At 49.0% G+C, this 19,666-nt stretch overlaps 1 protein-coding gene across 1 annotated transcript in view; it reads left to right on the top strand.

The window, feature by feature from the left end:
- LOC106605146 (mannosyl-oligosaccharide 1,2-alpha-mannosidase IA) overlaps positions 1 to 19,666 on the top strand; it is a 202,591-nt gene that overhangs the window by 39,588 nt on the left and 143,337 nt on the right. The window lies entirely within an intron of this gene.

Here is a 19,666-nt window from a genome sequence, read left to right as displayed (position 1 = left end):
GCGTGACTGAAGCGTGGTGACGGGCAGGAACACCCGCAGCCAAAACTAACTCTCACCCATACCGGACTTCTGTTCTCGAATTAATGATTCATTCATTCTCATTTTTGAACGCTCATGGATTTCAGTTTGTATTGAGTCCTATGTGAGTCTAATAAAACCTTGAACCTGGGTGATGCATTTCATCCGTCCTGCTACACCTAACTCTGTTATGCTGTATTTGATTAAATAGGTCGTATTGTTGGAAATTCTCTGTTTTTTAAATAACTGTCGTTCTTTTTAATGACTAAGTCAGTGTGCTTTCGGTTCATTGGCTGAAACCTGGCCTCTCTGTTCCAGAATCCCAGATGTCACTCTCTTCTGTATAATTGAACGAGGGCCTTCGCATGAATAGCCTACATTTATTTCGAATTATGTTTCTGTTCGTTTCTTCAATATTTCATTTGCCCTCGAGGAAGGCCATTTGCATTGATACTGAGAAAACCTCGCCAATTCTTCTTTTATTTGACTCGGTTTATCGCTGGAATATGTTTCCCAGCTGCTAGCTTATCTGTGTTATCAGCTGTTTAGCATTTGGCAAACGTTCCTTCCAGGTAGATGGATGTGGGCACCAAGCAGGGCCCTCCACCTCACCGTGACCTGGCCTCAATCATCTCAACTCACTGTTTGTTGGTATGGCTGTCACTCACATGTCTGCACTGATGTTTCAGTCCAGCACCCATCTCCTCTCAGCCCTGTGGTGCTTACCAACACATGGAGAGAGAGAGAGAGAGAGAGATGAAGTGAGGGAGGGGGGAGAGAGGGAGGGAGGGAGGGAGGGAGGGAGAGGGATAGTGAGAAGAAGAGAAAGATATGGTCAATTACAGAGATGGAAAGAGGGAGGGATGAAATATGAGAGAGAGAGACAGAGCATGACAAAGTGGAGCCTGTAGAAGATAAACTACCAACCATCACGCTAAAACAAACAAACAGGAACTATGGGAGTGTACCGGGGAAACAGACTGCACTGACTACAATGGGCCGGCCAAACAGTGCATTTTGCACCCGCCTCGTGTCTACAATCACACAGAACGGCAGGTCGTCAATTGAGACTGGCTGCAGCTGACAAACATTAACCACCCACCATCCCCCCCCCCCCACCCCCCCTTATCCAACTAGTCTCGACGATGACCTAGTGGTCCGTTGGTTTGAGTGGGCTGAAGCAAACCTCCCAGCGGCTTTGGTAAAGAGAGTGTTCGTCGAAGTCTCTCTGTAAAAGCAAACACGCAAATGCTAACTGCGCAGTAGATGATGCTGCGAGAATGGCCTGTGTCCTCCTTTCCCCGGTTCAGATGGGGAAATCTAGCATAGCGCTAACGGTCATACCGTTCCCTTTTCTCGAGGTAATCAATGTTTTTAGTGTCAGGCAGTTGCTAGACGACTCTCGTAGTTTTTCCTTCCTGTGTGCTGTGTCATTGTGGGTCCTGCCTCTGTCCTTGTGGTGTCCACAGGGCTGCCGTCACCTTCAGAGATCCATTAAACCATCACCTCTGCATCATCACACCCAAAAGGCATCATTAGCCTGTTAGTCCTGCTAGCCTCTTAACCCAGGAACATCGCTTAGGTCAATTGCAATTGAAAAGGGCTGTCATAACTCCCCCATTACATTACCACACCACACCAACTGTTTGCAGTGAAGTACAGTACACTGCATGGATGAGATAAGACACTTCATAACATGAATACATGGTTCTTCCATTCCAGCAAGTTTGTATGGCACAGCAAGTTTGTATGGCACGGTCTTTATGGATGAGGGTCACCAGTAAGTGAGGGCCCCAGTGGTCTGGGGGCCAAAGGTTCAGACGCTAAACAAATGGTGAAGGACAGATATTAGTGCAGTAGGGTGAAGAGGGGTAGAGAAATGGCTCCCCAGTTAGTTCTCTGCCTCCAGGGATACAGGAGAGCTGTGTACCTATAACCTATGACATCCTGCCCTCTCCATCCAACCAGGATGTGGTGAATGAACTCAAACAGAGGGAGAGCAGGCAACAGACCCCACGGAGTCTGTGTGTGTGTGTGCGTACATGTATATATGTGCTTTTATTTGTTTGTGTGTGTTTATATGCATATGTGTGTTCCTTTGGTTTTTCCCTCCTCCCCTCCCATCCTCCACGAACGCCCCAGGGACAGAAGTCAGGATTTCTTGAGTCATCCCGTTTTCTGTGGAATCGGAGACCAGCGAGCCGAGGCTGGTAATGTGATTCCCATGCATGAGTCAGATAGTTTCTGACTGCCTGAGTCAAGTCCTGGGGATGTAGCGTGCTGTGTGTGTACGTGTGTGTGTGTCTTTGTGTACGTGTGTGTGTGTGTGTGTGTGTGTGTGGGGGCTGTTCCGTGCGGTACTATACTCCTCATCATCCACTAGCTCAGGGACAGGAAGGAACAGAGATCTCATTCAGCCCGCGGTCTTAACTGCATAATTGATGCCGCCATTAGGGTTGCGTGAGGGGTCACCTGACATCTGCAGGGCCTCATGGCGGGGCTTGTGGGTAATGGAGTCTGCCTACAGGAAGAGGACCATACGTCGCAGCATGGATGGCGTCTGCTGTGCGGCTGATTAGAGACCAGATTACAGTACGGTCTCAATGACATGACATTATAATACTATTAGTTTGTACTGTCTGGTCTTTACTATGGCTGGGAGGCTTATTGGATCCATTTGAAGGCTTTTAAATCTGTCTGCCTGCCTGCCTGCCTGCCTGCCTGCCTCCGTCCAGTGCAGGTGTCAGTTTGTTATTGCTGATTGACACGTCATCAGTCACAGCAAACCTCTTTGACATGACGTGTGTATCACACCTAACCCTCTTCATGCTCCTATGATGTTCACGAGGAGATATTGTTTTTCACACTGCCAGTGCTTCTGTCACAGGGCTGACATCCTCTCCTCAGGGCTCTCATGACTTTCTTAGCAGCCATAGGAGCTGTGTGTGTGTGTGTGTGTGTGTGAGTGTGTGTGCGTGCGTGTGCGTGAGTGTGTGTGCGTGCGTGTGTGCCTGTGTGTGCGTGTGTGTGCGCGTGGGTGTTACGGACAGGGATGGTGTTGTGGACAGGGATGGTGTTACGGACAGGGATGGTGTTACGGACAGGGATGGTGTTACGGACAGGGATGGTGTTACGGACAGGGATGGTGTTGTGGGTGTAAGCATCTGCCTCTGGTTCAAAATGTTACATGTTTGAAATCCAGCGCTAGAACGTTGTTTTTGATATTTTTTGTTTTAAGCCTATCCCAAACCTTATCCCTTACCTCAACCATTCCGAGTTAATGCCTAAACTTAACATTAAACACTTCGAAATTTGACATTTGGAACAACTTCGAAGTGTTATGTTTGGGAAACGTGGACGAACGTCTCATTCTGATGTGAAACTGTGAGAGCTCGTTGGAATAGACAGGTTTATGACGGTATCACTCAAAAGCACTATCACCAGAAAGCCTTCACCCTATCACCCAGTGGTGTGCCTCTCTCTGTTCTTCTAACTTTGAGTTCCACCTTTCACTATCAGCCCCCCCCCAAGTAAGCCACGTCTCTGAGGCACATAATCATAATACACAGCTACTTAGGAATTCTCATTGATTCATATGAGAGATCTTCAATCCATAGATCACCCTCCCTGCTCCATCCCATAGAAATATCATCTTTTGAGTGTGCCCATGAGTGTACAGTACTGACAAATGGCTGTGGTCTGAAGGGCTTTGTCTATTCTAGTCATTCTATTTCTATGACCCCCCCCCCCCACCATCTGCCTCAATAAACCATCTTGACCCTGGTAGTGGCTGGCAGTCCATTTGGCTGATTGGGACCGTATTGGCTTAATGGATTCAGCTCTGATGACAGGGCCTGGCATGGATGGCTGGGCTGTGGATGTAGATGGATTGACCGGCGTATCGATAACTTTCTCACCCGTTCCTTGCTTGACTGTCCCTCTGCCCATGGTTCATCACTCTCGAGAGGGTTGGGATGGAGGATAGAGGGGGCAAAGGTCACCCCCCCCCCCTCTCTTATACAGATGGTGACACACATATCACACCTTCTATCAGGCAATGCCTTGGCTTTTTAGCTCAGTGGCAACAATGTATAAATCCTTAATGGCGGCGGATTTGGACTGTTTCAGCTTGTCGTGGAGTTAAGCCCAACAGACACGCTCATATGAAATGAAATGAAATGAAATGAGGATGACGCCATTGTTTTTAACAACATGTTGTAAAGTCTCAGTCTACTGGCTGAAAAACAGATTTGTTTCGAGCACTGACAGAGAGAGGCTAAGTTGTGTTGTTCTTAGATGGACATCCCTTCAAGAAATGGACTGTTTCCTTCTGACCACAATGTTTGATTGCCTTAAATTGTCTCCGTCTGTCTGTCTGTCTGTCTGTCTGTCTGTCTGTCTGTCTGTCTGTCTGTCTGTCTGTCTGTCTGTCTGTCTGTCTGTCTGTCTGTCTGTCTGTCTGTCTGCGCTGTCTGCCTGTCTGCCTGTCTGCCTGTCTGCCTGTCTGCCTGTCTATTCTGTCTGTCTGGCCTAAGAATTGTTTGTTTTGATTTTGTCAACTTGTCGTTTTAGCTGCACAAAGCCATTTCCTATGCGGTTCTTTAAACTGCTTCAGTGCTGGTGGAAGTCTGTTGTAATAGGCTCCTGCAATAGCCTGGGCCTGTATTCACAACCAGTCTTAGAATAGGATCAGGCCCCCCGCTGTCCATTCATTATAATCTAAAATGCAATACTGATCCTAGATCAGGACTCCTACTGAGAAGCATGGGCCCTAACTATGCATTTATCTGAATCCCATGGTGTCCCTTGACTCTCTTCAGCCAGGTTATTGATGAAGGCAGGGTAAGTAGCTCAGTCCCAGGGTGCATTGGGCTTTAGGCCTTTGTTTTCCCATTTAATCTAAACCCTTAATGGGTTTATTGGATCAATTAGGCCTTCGTTAAATGTAGTCAGTAACTCAGGATTTAGCCCAGCTCCAGACCAGACACAGTCTTATTTATATGGGTGATAGGCAGAGAGGGGTAGGGGTAGTGTAGCCTGATCCCAGATCAGTTTGTGCTGTAGTGAAAATGACCATAGGAGTTGGCTATACAGCACAAACTGATCTGGGACCAGGCCTCACGCTACAGCGCTTTTGTATAGCAGGCATAGGACTACAGTACAGTAGTTCTTGTGCTACGCTACTCTATAGAGTACAGTACAGTTTGTCTTCTAGCACAGAGTACATGTAGTCTTGTGTGATGGGACAGTGGGCTCTGTGAGGACAAGGCTGCAAGCATGGAGGGCAGGTCCTGTGACGGAGTCACTGGCGAACATGAAAGGCCTGTGGATGAGCGCGACGCCTCTCCCGCTTCCCTCGTTCTAAACTTAATAAAGCATGCTGCTCCGTGTAGTGCACACACACACACACTATCAGGTAGGTGAAACAGAGCGTGAAGCAATCTCCTCCGTGCCCTCCCAGACTGTATTGGGTTTGTTGGGACCATCTTCTGCTCCTATTTGCTGAAAGTGGGCACAAGGTTGTGTTACCTTGGTTTCAGAGAGGGGAGGCACGGGGGGAAGTGATGCGGGACAGGCTTTTCTTATTGGCTGACTGGTCTTACGGTAACCATACAATCTCAGAGAACAGAGGGCGATTACATGTCGTTGTGAAGCAGGATGTCACCTTGTGGCATGGCTGGCTGGAGGAACATGCTTTGACTCCCGGGAGAGGTGTTTCAGCAGGGAGAAAGACATATTCACTACTGTCTTCTCCATACACAGTGGACTGTTAGTGTGTCTGACTGGGCACGCCAGAATGTGAAGTTCATAGAGTCATTTATCTGTCCTCTACTACGTACCAGTCCAAGCTCCCGAGTGGCGCGGCGGTCTAAGGCACTGTATCATACTGCTAGAGGCCGTCACTACAGCCCCTGGTTCGATCCCGGGCTGTACCACCACCGGCCGTGATCAGGAGTCCCACAGGGCGGCGCACAATTGGCCCGGCGTCGTCCGGGTTAGGGGAGGGTTTTGCCAGAGTAGGCCCTCATTGTAAATAAGACTTGTTTTCTTTTAGCTGACTTGCCTAGGTTAAATAAAGGTTCAATCAAAATAAAATGAAAAGTAGTGTCTGTGTTTGATACAGGACTATCAAACACACAAATACACTCCAACCAGTGTTATTCAAACACTATAGTGAACGTACGCATGAGAAGAAATATCTATTGCTTCAGATAAAACTCTATAACTTTAGTAGGCTTGAGGCATGGAACATTGTAAATGTAATTCACCAGAGCTTGACTGGCAGCAACCTTATCTGTCTTTCCCTCCACCAGTTCCCGCTCTTCAAAGGAGAAACACTTTGTCGCCGTATTTGGACAGGCTTCCACCACCAGCTTCACGCGTCCGTCTCGACAACCGCTTCACCGCCCCTGACGCAAATCACATCCTCATTTCTGTTACAATTGCCTTTCATCACAAGCCTCTATCAACAAGCGATCATCAGACATCGTAACACGAAGAGACTCGACACTCAACGTGAAAATAGATCTTTTTTCTCAAGTAATGGAGTCTTTTACGCGTATCATCTATCGAGAGACGACGTTTTCATTGTCAGTGCACTAACTAATGTTTGTCTGGCGTCAATAGCTCTTTGTAGCTGAGGTATGGAGGGCTCAAGTGGTGCAGCGGTCCTGTAGGTACTTCCTAGAAGTCTGTGTATGGGCTGGTTTTAGTGCTTTGGTGTGTGTGTGTTCGTGTGTGTGTGGGTGTGTGTGTGTGTGTGTGTGTGTGTGTGTGTGTGTGTGTGTGTGTGTGTGTGTGTGTGTGTGTGTGTGCGCGCCTGTGTGTTTACAGAGTGTGTGCCACGAAAGTGAGCCAAATGAGATTAAGCCAATTCTCGGGGAGAGCAGGCTTATTGTACCCACTCCCCCTCTTTCTCGTCATCTGAATCATTTGCATTTAAGAGGCCCCTCTGAATAGCAAATAGGGTTTTTGCGATTGAAATACGTTTTCACAGGGAAGCGGGTTGGAGTTCCTTCTCCTTTCGATGCGCTAAGGAGCCGGCTAGAGAAATGGTATAGATTCTACTAATGCGTACAGGCTCAGGCATGTCCTTAAACTGTGTTCAGTTGTTCCGTTGCTTTTAAACATTCTGATCAGTGCCTCTTGGTCCTATTATGTCCGGGGAATTTCAGTCTGCTCCGAGCGGTGGGAGAATCTCTGTGATGTAACTAGCTGGATATGATCTGTCAAACCACAGAGGATAGCTTGGCCCACAGTACCTAGTGATCTCAGTCAGACACTATCTTTCCTAGCTCTTTCTCAACGCTTCTGTCTGGATTGAAGAAAAGAAGAGCTGGTGGCTGGCTGGCTGGCTGGCTGGCTGGCTGGCTGTCTGTCTGTCTGTCTGTCTGTCTGTCTGTCTGTCTGCCTTTGTGTCTCTCTCTCTGTCTCTCTCTCTGTCTCTCTCTCTGTCTCTCTCTCTCTGTCTCTGTCTCTCTCTCTCTCTCTCTCGCTCCATCATGTGTCAATCCTATCATTATGCCTTTTCCTCCAGTCAACTGAGGCTGTGCGTGTGTTTTGGTTAAGGGGGTCCTGTGGCCCAGCCCTGATTGGTCCCTGTGATGCGGCACTAAAAGCCCCCCCCCCCCCCCCCCCCCCCCCCCCACCCCCCACAGATCTCTGACTTTTTCCACTAACTGAGGAGAGGCAATGGGGTAGAATGGAGGAGCTGGCCAGGCGTTCTCATCATGGTCTTCAGGCCTCCATATCATCAGAGTGCAAACAAACGTCAACAGACAGGCCAAAGGAGAGGCCATGGCAGAGAGTTTAGTCTGCATATGTGTGTGTGTGTGTGTGTGTGTGTGTGTGTGTGGGGGGGGGGGGGGGGGGGGATTCCTGTATGTGTGTGCCATGTGGCAGGGCTCTATCTATGCTCTAGTCCAGGCACATACAGAAAACCCATGTATGAAACTGAATAAATAAAACATGCCAGTTCGCTCAGGCTTTGGTATTGACTATATGCTGTGCAGGTCAGTGTTGACACTACAACACTGTGGGTTGTCTCTCCCGTATTTGCCTGGTGTCCTATTAAGGCTCTGGGGTTTACCATAAACACAAACCCTGGGTCAAATGGAACCAGACCTGGGTTCAAATACTATTTGAAATCTTTGAAATACTTGAAGCGTTTGCTTTACCCTGTCATAGGGCGTGGTTTGCAGTTTTGCCACTATTCTATTTGTTCCATTGGGTCGGGCAAGCTCAATCAAGACAAGCTAAAGTATTTGAACCTCGCTCTGAATGGAACTAGTGCGCTAAGCAAGGCACAGGATTGTACTTTAAACAAACATGAGTTTTTATCAATGTTCTGTTAATGAAAGATGCATCAACAAATTAACCATCCACATCAGTGTGTTTTATCTGTATGTTTCAGTGCAACACATTAACCATCCACACCACTTGTAGCGGTTAGAAGGGAACAAATACACATTTCTTGGGGCAGAAACACGCTTTTCTATGAAATGAATACTAAATCCATGTATTAAAAGTGCATGTGACTGTTGAGAATGAGAACGCTAACCTGTACCTTTTTTTCCTCTCCCTATGTGCTGTTGTCACTGTCCCTGCTTCCCCTGTGACTCTTCGATAGGTCATGTGTTTTTCTTTTATTCATGATATTCCCTCACTCATTCATTGTCTCAACGCTGCCGATACCCAACACAGACACCTCTTCGAATACCAGCTGTACAATTGTACCAACAGCTGAACGACTCAACCAAAACAGATATAATTGCCTTTATAATCCCAGGGGTTTACAGGTAGCTACAGTATGCTTCCCTCTCTCAGTTTGTGCAGTCACAACTCAAAACCAAATCAAATTGTGTTTGTCACATGCGCCAAATACAACAGGTATTACAGTGAAATGCTTACTTACAAGCCCGTAACCAACAATACGGGTTAAAGAAAATACCCCCCCCCAAAAAAGGTAAGAGATAACAATAACAAATGATTAAATAACACTAGCAGGCTATATACAGGGGGTACCGGTACAGAGTCAATGTGTCAATGTTCGGGGGCACCGGTGTCGAGGTAATTGAGGTAATTATGTACATGTGCGTAGAGTTATTAAAGTGGCTATGCATAGATAATAACAGAGAGTAGCAGCAGCGTGGGGGGTGGGTGGAGGAGGCAATGCAAATAGCCTGGGTAGCCATTTGATTAGATGTTCAGAGTCTTATGGCTTGGGGGTAGAAGCTGTTTAGAAGCCTGCGGTAGCAGAGAGAACAGTCCATGACTAGGGTGGCTGGTGTCTTTGACAATTGTTAGGGCCTTCCTCTGACACCGCCTGGTATAGAGGTCCTGGATGGCAGGAAGCTTGGCCCTGGTGATGTACTGGGCCATTCGCACTACCCTCTGTAGTGCCTTGCGGTCGGAGGCAGAGTAGTTTCCAAACCTTTTGAGGATCTGAGGACCCATGCTAAATCTTTTCAGTCTCCTGAGGGGGAATAGGTTTTGTCGTGCCCTCTTGGTGTGCTTGGACCATGTTAGTTTGTTGGTGATGTGGACGCCAAGGAACTTGAAGCTCTCAACCTGCTCCATTTCAGCCCCGTCGATGAGAATGGGGGCGTGCTCGGTCCTCCTTTTCCTGTAGTCCACGATCATCTCCTTTGTCTTGGTTACGTTGAGGGAGAGGTTGTTGTCCTTGCACCACTCGGCCAGGTCTCTGACCTCCTCCCTATATCCTGTCTCATCATTGTCTGTGATCAGGCCTACCACTGTTGTGTCATCAGCAAACTTAATGATGGTGTTGGAGTCGTGGCTGGCCTTGCAGTCATAAGTGAACAGGGAGTACAGGAGGGGACTGAGCATGAACCCCTGAGGGGCCCCCGTGTTGAGGATCAGCCCGGCGGATGTGTTGTTACCTACCCTTACCACCTGGGGGCGGCCCGTCATGAAGTCCAGGGTCCAGTTGCAGAGGGAGGTGTTTAGTCCCAGGGTCCTTAGCTTAGTGATGAGATTTGAGGGCACCATGGTGTTGAAAGCTGAGCTGTAGTCAATGGATAGCATTCTCGCGTAGGTGTTCCTTTTGTCCAGGTGGGAAAGGGCAGTGTGGAGTGCAATAGAGATTGTATCATCTGTGGATCTGTTGGTGTGGTATGCAAATTGGAGTGGGTCTAGGGTTTCTGGGATAATGGTGTTGATGTGAGCCATGGCCAGCCTTTCAAAGCACTTCATGACCACAGATGTGAGTGCTACGGGTCGGTAGTCATTTAGGCAGGTTACCTTCGTGTTCTTGGGCACAGGGACTATGGTGGTCTGCTTGAAACATGTTGGTATTACAGACTCAGACAGGGAGAGGTTGTAAATGTCAGTGAAGACACCTGCCAGTTGGTCAACACATGCTCGGAGTACACGTCCTGGTAATCCATCTGGCCCAGCGTCCTTGTGAATGTTGACCTGTCTAAAGGTCTTACTTACATCGACTGCGGAGAGCGTGATCACACAGTCGTCCGGAACAGCTGATGCTCTCATACGTGATTCAGTGTTACTTGCCTCGAGGTGAGCATAGAAGTTATTTAGCTCGTCTAGTAAGCTCGTGTCACTGGGCAGCTCTCGGCTGTGCTCCCCTTTGTAGTCTGTAATAGTTTGCAAGCCCTGCCACATCCGACGAGCGTCAGAGCCGGTGTAGTACGATTCGATCTTATTCCTGAATTGACGCTTTGCCTGTCGGAGGGCATAGCGGGATTTCTTATAAGCTTCCGGGTTAGAGTCCTGCTCCTTGAGAGCGGCAGCTCTACCACTTTAGCTCAGTGTGAATGTTGCCTGTAATCCATGGCTTCTGGTTGGGGTATGTACGTACAGTCACAGTGGGGACTACGTCCTCGATGCACTTATTGATAAAGCCAGTGACTGATGTGGTGTACTCCTCAATGCCATCAGAAGAATCCCAGAACATATTCCAGTTTGTGCTAGCAAAACAGTCCTGTAGTTTAGCATCTGCTTCATCTGACCACTTTTTTATTGACTGGTGCTTCCTGCTTACATTTTTACTTGTAAGCAGGAATCAGGAGGATATAGTTATGGTCAGATTTGCCAAATGGAGGGTGAGGGAGAGCTTTGTACGCGTCTCTGTGTGTGGAGTAAAGGTGGTCTAGAATCTTTTTCCCCCTCAGGTTGCACATTTAACATGCTGATAGAAATGAGGTAAAACTGATTTAAGTTTCCCTGCATTAAAGCCCTCGGGCCACTAGCAGCGTGCCGCCTCTGGATGAGCATTTTCCTGTTTGCTTATGGCGGTATACAGCTCATTGAGTGCGGTTTTAGTTCCAGCCTCGGTCTGGGGTGGTATATAGACAGCTACGAAATTACAGATGAAACTCTCTTGGTAGGTAGTGTGGTCTACAGCTTATCATGAGATACTGTACCTCAGGCGAGCAAAACCTTGAGATTTCCTTAGATATCGTGCACCAGCTGTTGTTTACATAAATGCGTAGGCCCCCGTCTTACCAGAGGCTGCTCTTCTGTCCTGCCGATACAGTGTAAAACCCACCAGCTGTGTGTTGTTCATGTCGTCGTTCAGCCACGACTCGGTGAAACATAAGATATTGCAGTTTTTAAAGTCCCGTTGGTAGGTTATACGTGCTTTCAGTTCTTCCCATGGATTTCCCATCGATTGAACATTAGCTAGCAGAATGGAAGGCAAGGGCAGATTAGCCACTTGTCACCTGATCCTCACTAGGCATCCCGATCTCTTTCCGCGAAACCTACGTTTCCTTTCCCAGCGAATCACGGGGATCTGGGCCTGGTCGGGTGTCCGTAGTATATCCCTCGCGTCCGACTCATCGAAGAAGAACTCCTCATCCAACTTGAGGTGAGTAATCCCAGTTCTGATGTCCAGAAGCTCTTTTCGGTCATAAGAGACGGTAGCAGAAACATTATGTAGAAAACAAGTTACGGACAGCGCGAATAGCATGATTGGTTAAGAGCCGATAAGACTGCAGCCCTACCCTATCCTCCAGACTGCATGTTGTGCTGGAGTAAAACCTTGACACACGGCGACTGTAAACCCAAGTGGGGAATTATGGGGGCATTTTCGAGGCATTATTTGTTACTCACCGGCCTATAAAAAGCTTTTCTCCAGCTTTCACATGCTCATTTTAGCCTGAAGAGCTGCTCTGGTGGACTCTGCTAGTCTGTGTGAGGCTCAGAGAAGATGGAGAAGCCTCGCCTTAATCCCTAGAAGCCCATCTGGTGTCTGTCTGTGTGTGTGTGTGTGTGTGTGTGTGTGTGTGTGTGTGTGTGTAGAGGGTGTGTGGGATATGAGTAGGTGTCACACTGCCCTCATTCACAACTGCTGATGTTTAAATCCCCTGGCGGCCCTCTCTCTCTCTCTCCCTCTCTCTCTCTCCCTCTCTCTCTCTCTCCCTCTCTCTCTCTCCCTCTCTCTCTCTCCCTCTCTCCCTCTCTCTCTCTCTCCAGCCTGCTGCACCACCAGCCCTGTTAGTGTTGTTATTGTTGTTGTTTTATTCCTCCTCCTCTTCTCCTCTGCATTAATAATCCTCCCCTACCGTGTATTCCTGGCGCCTGGAGCTATTGTAATAAGGTCTGGCTTCATACCTTTCCTCTTGACACCGTTCTCTCCCCCGTCGCCCCTCCACCCCTCCTCCTCTCGTTCCCCTCCCATCCTCTTCTCCTCTTCTCCTGTCACTCCAGTTCTATTTGTTCAAAGTTTTAATGACACTCCTCTTCAGCCCCCGCAGCCTCGCTAAATGTGGATGAGCGGTTTTTTGTTGTTGGTGCCTCCGAAACTTTTCCCAACTCGTGTGGTTGGCGCTGTCGCTCGGTGTTATCATGACGGAGTGAGGGATGAGGGAGGAGGGATGAAGAGAGTAACGAGGGTGTCAGAAGGGAGTCCCGTCACATTCAGGGTGGGGGCCTACTGATGCGCCCCATGACCGCTGGCAAACTCTCGCTGGTGCTCGGTGGAGAATGGCATCCCTGAGCTGTAGCGTTCTGTGTGGGATGGTTGGGCACCGCCGTTGACATGGGCGGCGCGACGAACAGTGTTAGTTGTGTACAGAGGCTATTTTTCTCACTGCGGTTTTACATCAGGGAAGCCAATTGTTACGTTTCGATATTCAGTGTAGTCTATCCTGTCCAGTCATGTGTCGCTCATATCCGGTTGTGTTTTGTGTTGCCGTTTCCCCCATTTTTTATTTCTCTCAGGCCTGTGCTTTTGTTGTTATTGCACACAGCTATACCCAGTAGGCTGCTAATGCACTCCAAATGACAACACAGGTTATCCTAACTGGCTGTCATTGGATATGTGTTAGCTCTGTTGTTGTTGTTGGTGGTGGTGGTGTGTGTGTGTGTGCGTGCGTGCGTGCGCGCGTCTGTGTGTGTGTGCGTGCGTGCGTGTGTGTGTATGTGTGTGCCACTGATGCTGTTATAGGCTACATATGTTTCTGCATGTCACTCTTTGTTCCTTTGAAGCTAAATGAGCGAACAGGGACCTCATCTTGGAAAGAGCGACTGTCTCGTCAGTATTCATTCTCCTACCGATCATGACGGAGTGAAAGATTACGGACCGCTGATTCATTTGAGTCAATCAGGGAACGGGGGAAGATTCCAGGTTAAACGAGAGGGGACGGCAGTGAGCTAAGCATCTGGGATTGTCCCTATTTATCCCTATGGGGTAATAAAGCAGTCTCGTGAGTGGCAATCTTCTTCCCATCCGCACCAGATTTCCGTCACGTTGACGTGTGATGTCGTGTTTTGGGGTCACTGTCCTCCATTGAGGGCTTTGGTAAACTGCAACTTGCCGGATAGGATCAGCTTTCCTTGCCTCAATCCTAACCTTAACCATTAGTGGGGAACATGCAAAACTGACCCCAGATCAGCATCTAGGAGCAGCTTTCACCCTACTCCCATCTTGGCTGGGTCACGCCTGTGACCTCAAGACCTGGATTTTCAATGATGACGTACATCTGTCAGTCAATCCGCAGCATCCAGCAACGTTATGGACTTCAGTGTTATTCCTAACAGTGTGCTGATCAGTCAAAGCTGGTGTCACTTTTGAGCCTGTCCTCCTGATTTCTCCCTCCCCCAGCCTTCACTGGGGCAGACTGGACTTTCTTCTCAAGTTATGTACCGTCTCCTCACACCTGAGGTGAAGTCTTGAGAAATCTTCGGAGGACTTGTGTCTGATGTTGTGTTGAGTGTTAACTTGAGGCTTTAAGGGCTGGTGACAGGCGTTGGGTTGAGGAATGGACTCTGCAGATGGGTGAGTGTTAAGAGGCCGAGAGAGAGAGAATCCCCCTGGCATAGTAGTGGCAGACAGGCTGCTGGCTGACTTCTCAGTAAACACAACCAGCCATAGGCCCCAGTACAGCTGAATGGAGCTGATATCTGATGAGTATTTTGGTGCTGTTCTCACTATTTTTCACCGTTTTCTGTACTTTTTGTCGCTGTGTGTGTGTGTGTGTGTGTGTGTGTGTGTGTGTGTGTGTGTGTATGTGTGTGTGTGAGTGTGTACTGTATGTATATGTGTGTGAGAGTGTACACTGTGTGTGTGTGTGTGTGTGTGTGTGTGTGTGTGTGTGTGTGTGTGTGTGTGTGTGTGTGTGTGTGTGTGTGTGTGTACTGTATGTATGTGTGTGTGTGGTGTGTGTGTGTGTGTGTGTGTGTGTGTGTGTGTGTGTGTGTGTGTACTGTATGTATATGTGTGTGAGAGTGTACACAGTGTGTGTGTGTGTGTGTGCGCGCGTGTGGCTTTAGATGTGTTTAGTCTGAAAGCCATGCAACTCATGTAGACGTTTTTAAATGGAACCTGTTCAAACTTTTACCCAAATCACCCAATTAAGGGGATTGATAGTAGCAGTGTGCGTGCGCGTTCCTGTGTGTGTGCGTGCATGTTTGTGTGTGTGTGTGTGCATGTGAGAGTGGACGTGTTTGTGTCTGCAGTGTTACCCAGTTGCGAAGCTATCAACACTTACCATCTGGTGTGGGACATGCTGATGACTGTTTCCTCATCGTTACCTTAGTTATACCTGTTCTGTCAAAGAAACCATTCAATAGAACAAAAGCTAAATATGCCGTATTTCACACGCCTGCATATTTATTATTGATGGGTTCATCACATTGGCTTCTGTTAGACAACTAAAAAATGGTTAAATATTTATTCAGTTAGGTAACAGTGCTGAAAAGACTCAAATATATTGATAAAAGTGAGATTACTCCCAAATTAATTCCTCTGAATTCTGGCTCCCAACTCCTTTTATCCAAGAACACTGGTATTCCATCAGGTGAATATAGTTTCCTACCCACAGACACATGCATGCACACACACACACATGCACAAACCCACACACCCACACACGCACTCCCTCATAATCCCGACCTCTTTAACATGCCCTTTTTTAAAATTGCTCTCATTATCTTCCGACCAACGTGGAATCATTTCAAAGAATCTCGTTAATGAGTCCCAATATCATCTGCAACAACAATGGGACTATTTAACAGGATCATCTCTTCCTCTCTGCCTTCTTCTCTTCTCCTCCTTCTTCCTCTCTCTTCCTCAGATAAGACCTTATCATTGGCTTTCTCCAATGGGCCTTAGCTATTGGCATCTGCGGCTCCGATCGGCACGCCTCTACCTTTGATCCTCTCTCCTCCTCTCTCCCCCCTCTCCCCTCCTCTCTCCTCCTCTCCCCTCCTCTCTTCTCCTCTCTCCTACTCTCCCCTCCCTCTCTCCTCCTCTCCCCTCCCCTCCTCTCTCCTCCTCTCTCCTCCTCTCCCCTCCTCTCTTCTCCTCTCTCCTCCTCTCCCCTCCCCTCCTCTCTTCTCCTCTCCCCTCCCCTCCTCTCTCCTCCTCCCCCTCCCTCTTCTCCTCTCTCCTCCTCTCCCCTCCCCTCCTCTCTTCTCCTCTCCCCTCCTCTCTCCTCCTCTCTCCTCTCCTCCTCTCTCCTCCTCTCCCCTCCCCTCCTCTCGCCTCCTCTCTCCTCCTCTCCCCTCCTCTCTTCTCCTCTCCCCTCCCCTCCCCTCCCTCTTCTCCTCTCCCCTCCTCTCCTCTCTCCTCCTCTCTCCTTTCCTCCTCTCTCCCCTCCTCTCTTCTCCCCTCCCCTCCTCTCCCCTCCTCTCCCCTCCTCTCTCCTCCCTCCCCTCCCCTCCTCCTCCTCCTCCTCTCTCCTCCTCTCCCCTCCTCTCCTCCCCAAACACTTTTCATCTTCCATTGGAGTTTGTAGTGTACCTGGGGGTGTTCAATTTTGCGCCTGCTCTTGTCGACTGTGTGCGGGTTGGGGAGTGTGGAGAAGAGGGGGGCGAACAGCGTTTAATGAACCAGCGGTGTAATCGGTCTCTTTCAGCCCGCCTCGGTTATCAGGGAGGGCGTAGACTACAATACCCCAGCAGAGAGCACATGGGAATGATAACCGGAGGGAGGGAGGGAGGGAGGGAGGGAGGAGAGAGAGAGAGAGAGAGAGAGAGAGAGAGAGAGAGGCGTTCTGTATTTCTCTGCTTGAGGAGAGCAGGAAATGGCTTGTTGTCATTGGTGTTCCTCCTTCCCTGTAGCTTCACGGTTGACTGACAGAGGGGGAAATCACGCTGAAGACCGAGGAGTCTGGAGGTCGCAGGGGTTAAGAAGCAAATGAGTGGCACTCGGTAATGGGAGAGATGTTTGTGTGACTGTGTATGTTCACGGTGTGTGGTGGGTGCATGCATGAAGGTTTGTGTGACTGTGTATGTGTGGCTTCGTGTGCGTGTGTGTCATGGGGGATGATCGAAAAGAGGGGAGGGACGAGTTTGTATGGGGGGGGGGGGGGGGGGGGGGGGGGGGGGGAGAATTGATGTGATGATTGAATGACTGGTCTGTCATCTCTCAGCGCTGTTCCTGAGCCCAGTAATTACCTGGGTGGAATAGACCATCCTTCCAGATCATATATCCCAATCCCCTATGGGAGTGACAGGGAAAGGGCCAGGGTCAGCAGAGTGTGTCTGCTGGGGCGGGAATGTGTGGTGGCTGACTGATGTTACTGGCTGACTGGCTGAGGCACATATCTGCCACTGTTGAGGCAGCAGTCTCTTTCCTGTTTTTATTTTTCATTTTTATTGCACCGTTATTTATCTAGGCAAGTCAGTTAAGAACTAATTCTTATTACAATGACAGCCTAGGAACAGTGGGTTAACTGCCTGGTTCAGGGGCAGAACGACATATTTTTACCTTGTCAGCTCTTTCTTTCATTCTTTCTCTCGTCCCCCGTACACCATCCCTGCCCTGGTCATAACAGATTACCCCACATGAACGTCGGAGTCCTTATTGAGAACCCTTCTGCTGAAGGTAGCTAGGAGAGACAGCCAGCTTTGGTCTGTTTGCGAGAGTCTGGTTGACAGTGTGGGTCTTGAGAGCACAACATGTCTGTGTGTGTGTGAGTCTGTGTTGTTTATGCACTGTCTGTCTGTCTGTCTGTCTGTCTGTCTGCCTGCCTGCCTGCCTGCCTGCCTGCCTATCCCCATCCCCTACCTACTGCATGGTTTGTGTATTCACTGTGAGGACTGTATGTCTCTATATCTGCAGGGAATCACACAGTAACTGTATATGTAAATGTATATGCCACTTACTATGTGCATAGAAATGAGTTGCCAGATGTGAGGTTGGCTGCTTGGATTTTCCAGCCTGACTTCCGCAGGTCTCCGTTCCGTTGTGATCAGTCTGCTGTCGCCTCAGGGAGGGGTTGGGAGGGATGTCACACAGGTTGCCAGAGCTTAGCGTGGAGAAAGGGACAGCGTCAACAGCTTATTTCCCCGGTGTCTTCAGCCCTTCCTATACCATCCATGTATAATAATATCTCACTCGGGGAGGGAGGTTGTGTGTGGTGGGGGGGGGGGGCTGCAGAGGGGGGTGGTGGTTGTGTGTGAGATCGACAGTGAGAGAGAAAGTGAGTGAGAGAGGGGGAGAGAGAAAGAGATGGAGAGTGTGTGTGCTTGTGTATGACACTCTATGCATAATATTATCTTACTGTGTGTGTGTGTGTGTGTGTGTGTGTGTGTGTGTGTGTGCCTGTGCGCCTCTGTATGCATGATGTGTCACCCAGCCTCCTCTATTCTGTCTCTCTGATAGCTCTATGATCTCCATATTCACTGTGTGTAGTACAGTCAGAACAGGAAGAGATCAATGACCCTCACAATCACTTTGATCTGGGTTGTGATCATCGTAGGGGGAAGAAAATCCTAGCAAACACAGATTTGGAATCAGTATTGCACCACTCAACGGAATAGGGTGAAGTTGTACCTAGCAACAGGGCCTAGACACTGATCTTGGGTCAGTTTTTACTGTCCCCCACTAATGGGTAAGTTTAGGATTGAGGCAGGGGATACTGTTCCGAGATCTTTACTAGGGGGAACTTCACCCCAGAGCAGTGCACCAATCTGGGCTTTCTTTAAGATGAAGATGGAAAGATGTTAAATAAAGGATGAATACAAATAATAAATCACAAAGGAAAAGCAATGTTCCTCTTATCATGAAGGACAGAAACACACGCACCCACCCACCCACACCCACCCACACACACCCACACACACACACACACACACACACACCCGCACACACACACACACACACACACACACACACACACACACACACACGTAGGCTGCGATATACGCTGCACCACGGTCGCTCAGCCCACAGGAAGTCAATTTACATGTACATCCATTACTGCCTGTTTATTCACAGAGCACTGCCACATTGGGCCTGAGTCGCATGATCGATGGAGCTGGTGCATAATACAAAGACATGGACGCTGCAAAAGCAGTAGGATCTATTAGCTTTGGCTGGATCCCAAACGGCGCCCTGTTTAGTGCGCAACGGTTGACCGGAGCCTCGTCAAAAGTTGTGCACTATATGGAAGAGGTCGCCATTTGGGATGCAGGCTTTTCCTGAAGCAAGTGGCCTGGATAGGAGCCTATGATGCGAGCAGGACCGAGTCAAGTCCAGAATCTCAAGACGTTTTTGAATGGTTTGAGTGGTCTATCATTTTCACTATGGACTTTATTTTCCCTCCGGCCTCGATGGTATGACTGACATGAGTGACAGCTAGTGACCAGAAGAAGCAGAGGAGTGTGTGTGTGTGTGTGTGTGTGTGTGTGTGTGTGTGTGTGTGTGTGTGTGTGTGTGTGTGTGTGTGTGTGTGTGTGTGTTAGATCCGTGTCACTGAGGGCAGGTGTTCCTGCAAGGTGTGTGTCTGCGTGAGTGCCTGCACGTGTATATGTGTGTGTATGAACCTAACACCTTGGCATGTTAGATCTGTGTAACTCACCGGGGTCATGTGACCTTCATAAAGTGCTAGGCGTGTAACGGGCAGAATCAGGCATGCGGGGGCACGTTGCCTAGGCGACCGTAGTGCTCATTGATTTGGCCTCCTTCGTCCGGGCCGACCCACGAGGAGCTGAGGCGCTGGGCTGGGTTTCCAGGGAAGCCGGCGGCGGGCACTTGGTCCTGGAGCTCCTGTATTATTCATAGGGAGTAAACGAGGCGTTGGGGACAGAGGAGAGGTGGAGGAGAGGTAGAGGTGGAACAGGAAGGGAGGAGGAGAAGGTTGGGTTACCTTCATGGGTGAGAGCAGTCGGTCGTTATATGGACTGCACACTCACATGAACGTCAACGGTCATCCAT

The sequence above is a fragment of the Salmo salar genome, chromosome 05 (assembly GCF_965601325.2).
Source record: "Salmo salar chromosome 05, fSalSal1, whole genome shotgun sequence".
NCBI lineage: Eukaryota > Metazoa > Chordata > Actinopteri > Salmoniformes > Salmonidae > Salmo > Salmo salar.
This window is presented reverse-complemented; position numbering and strand designations above follow the sequence as displayed.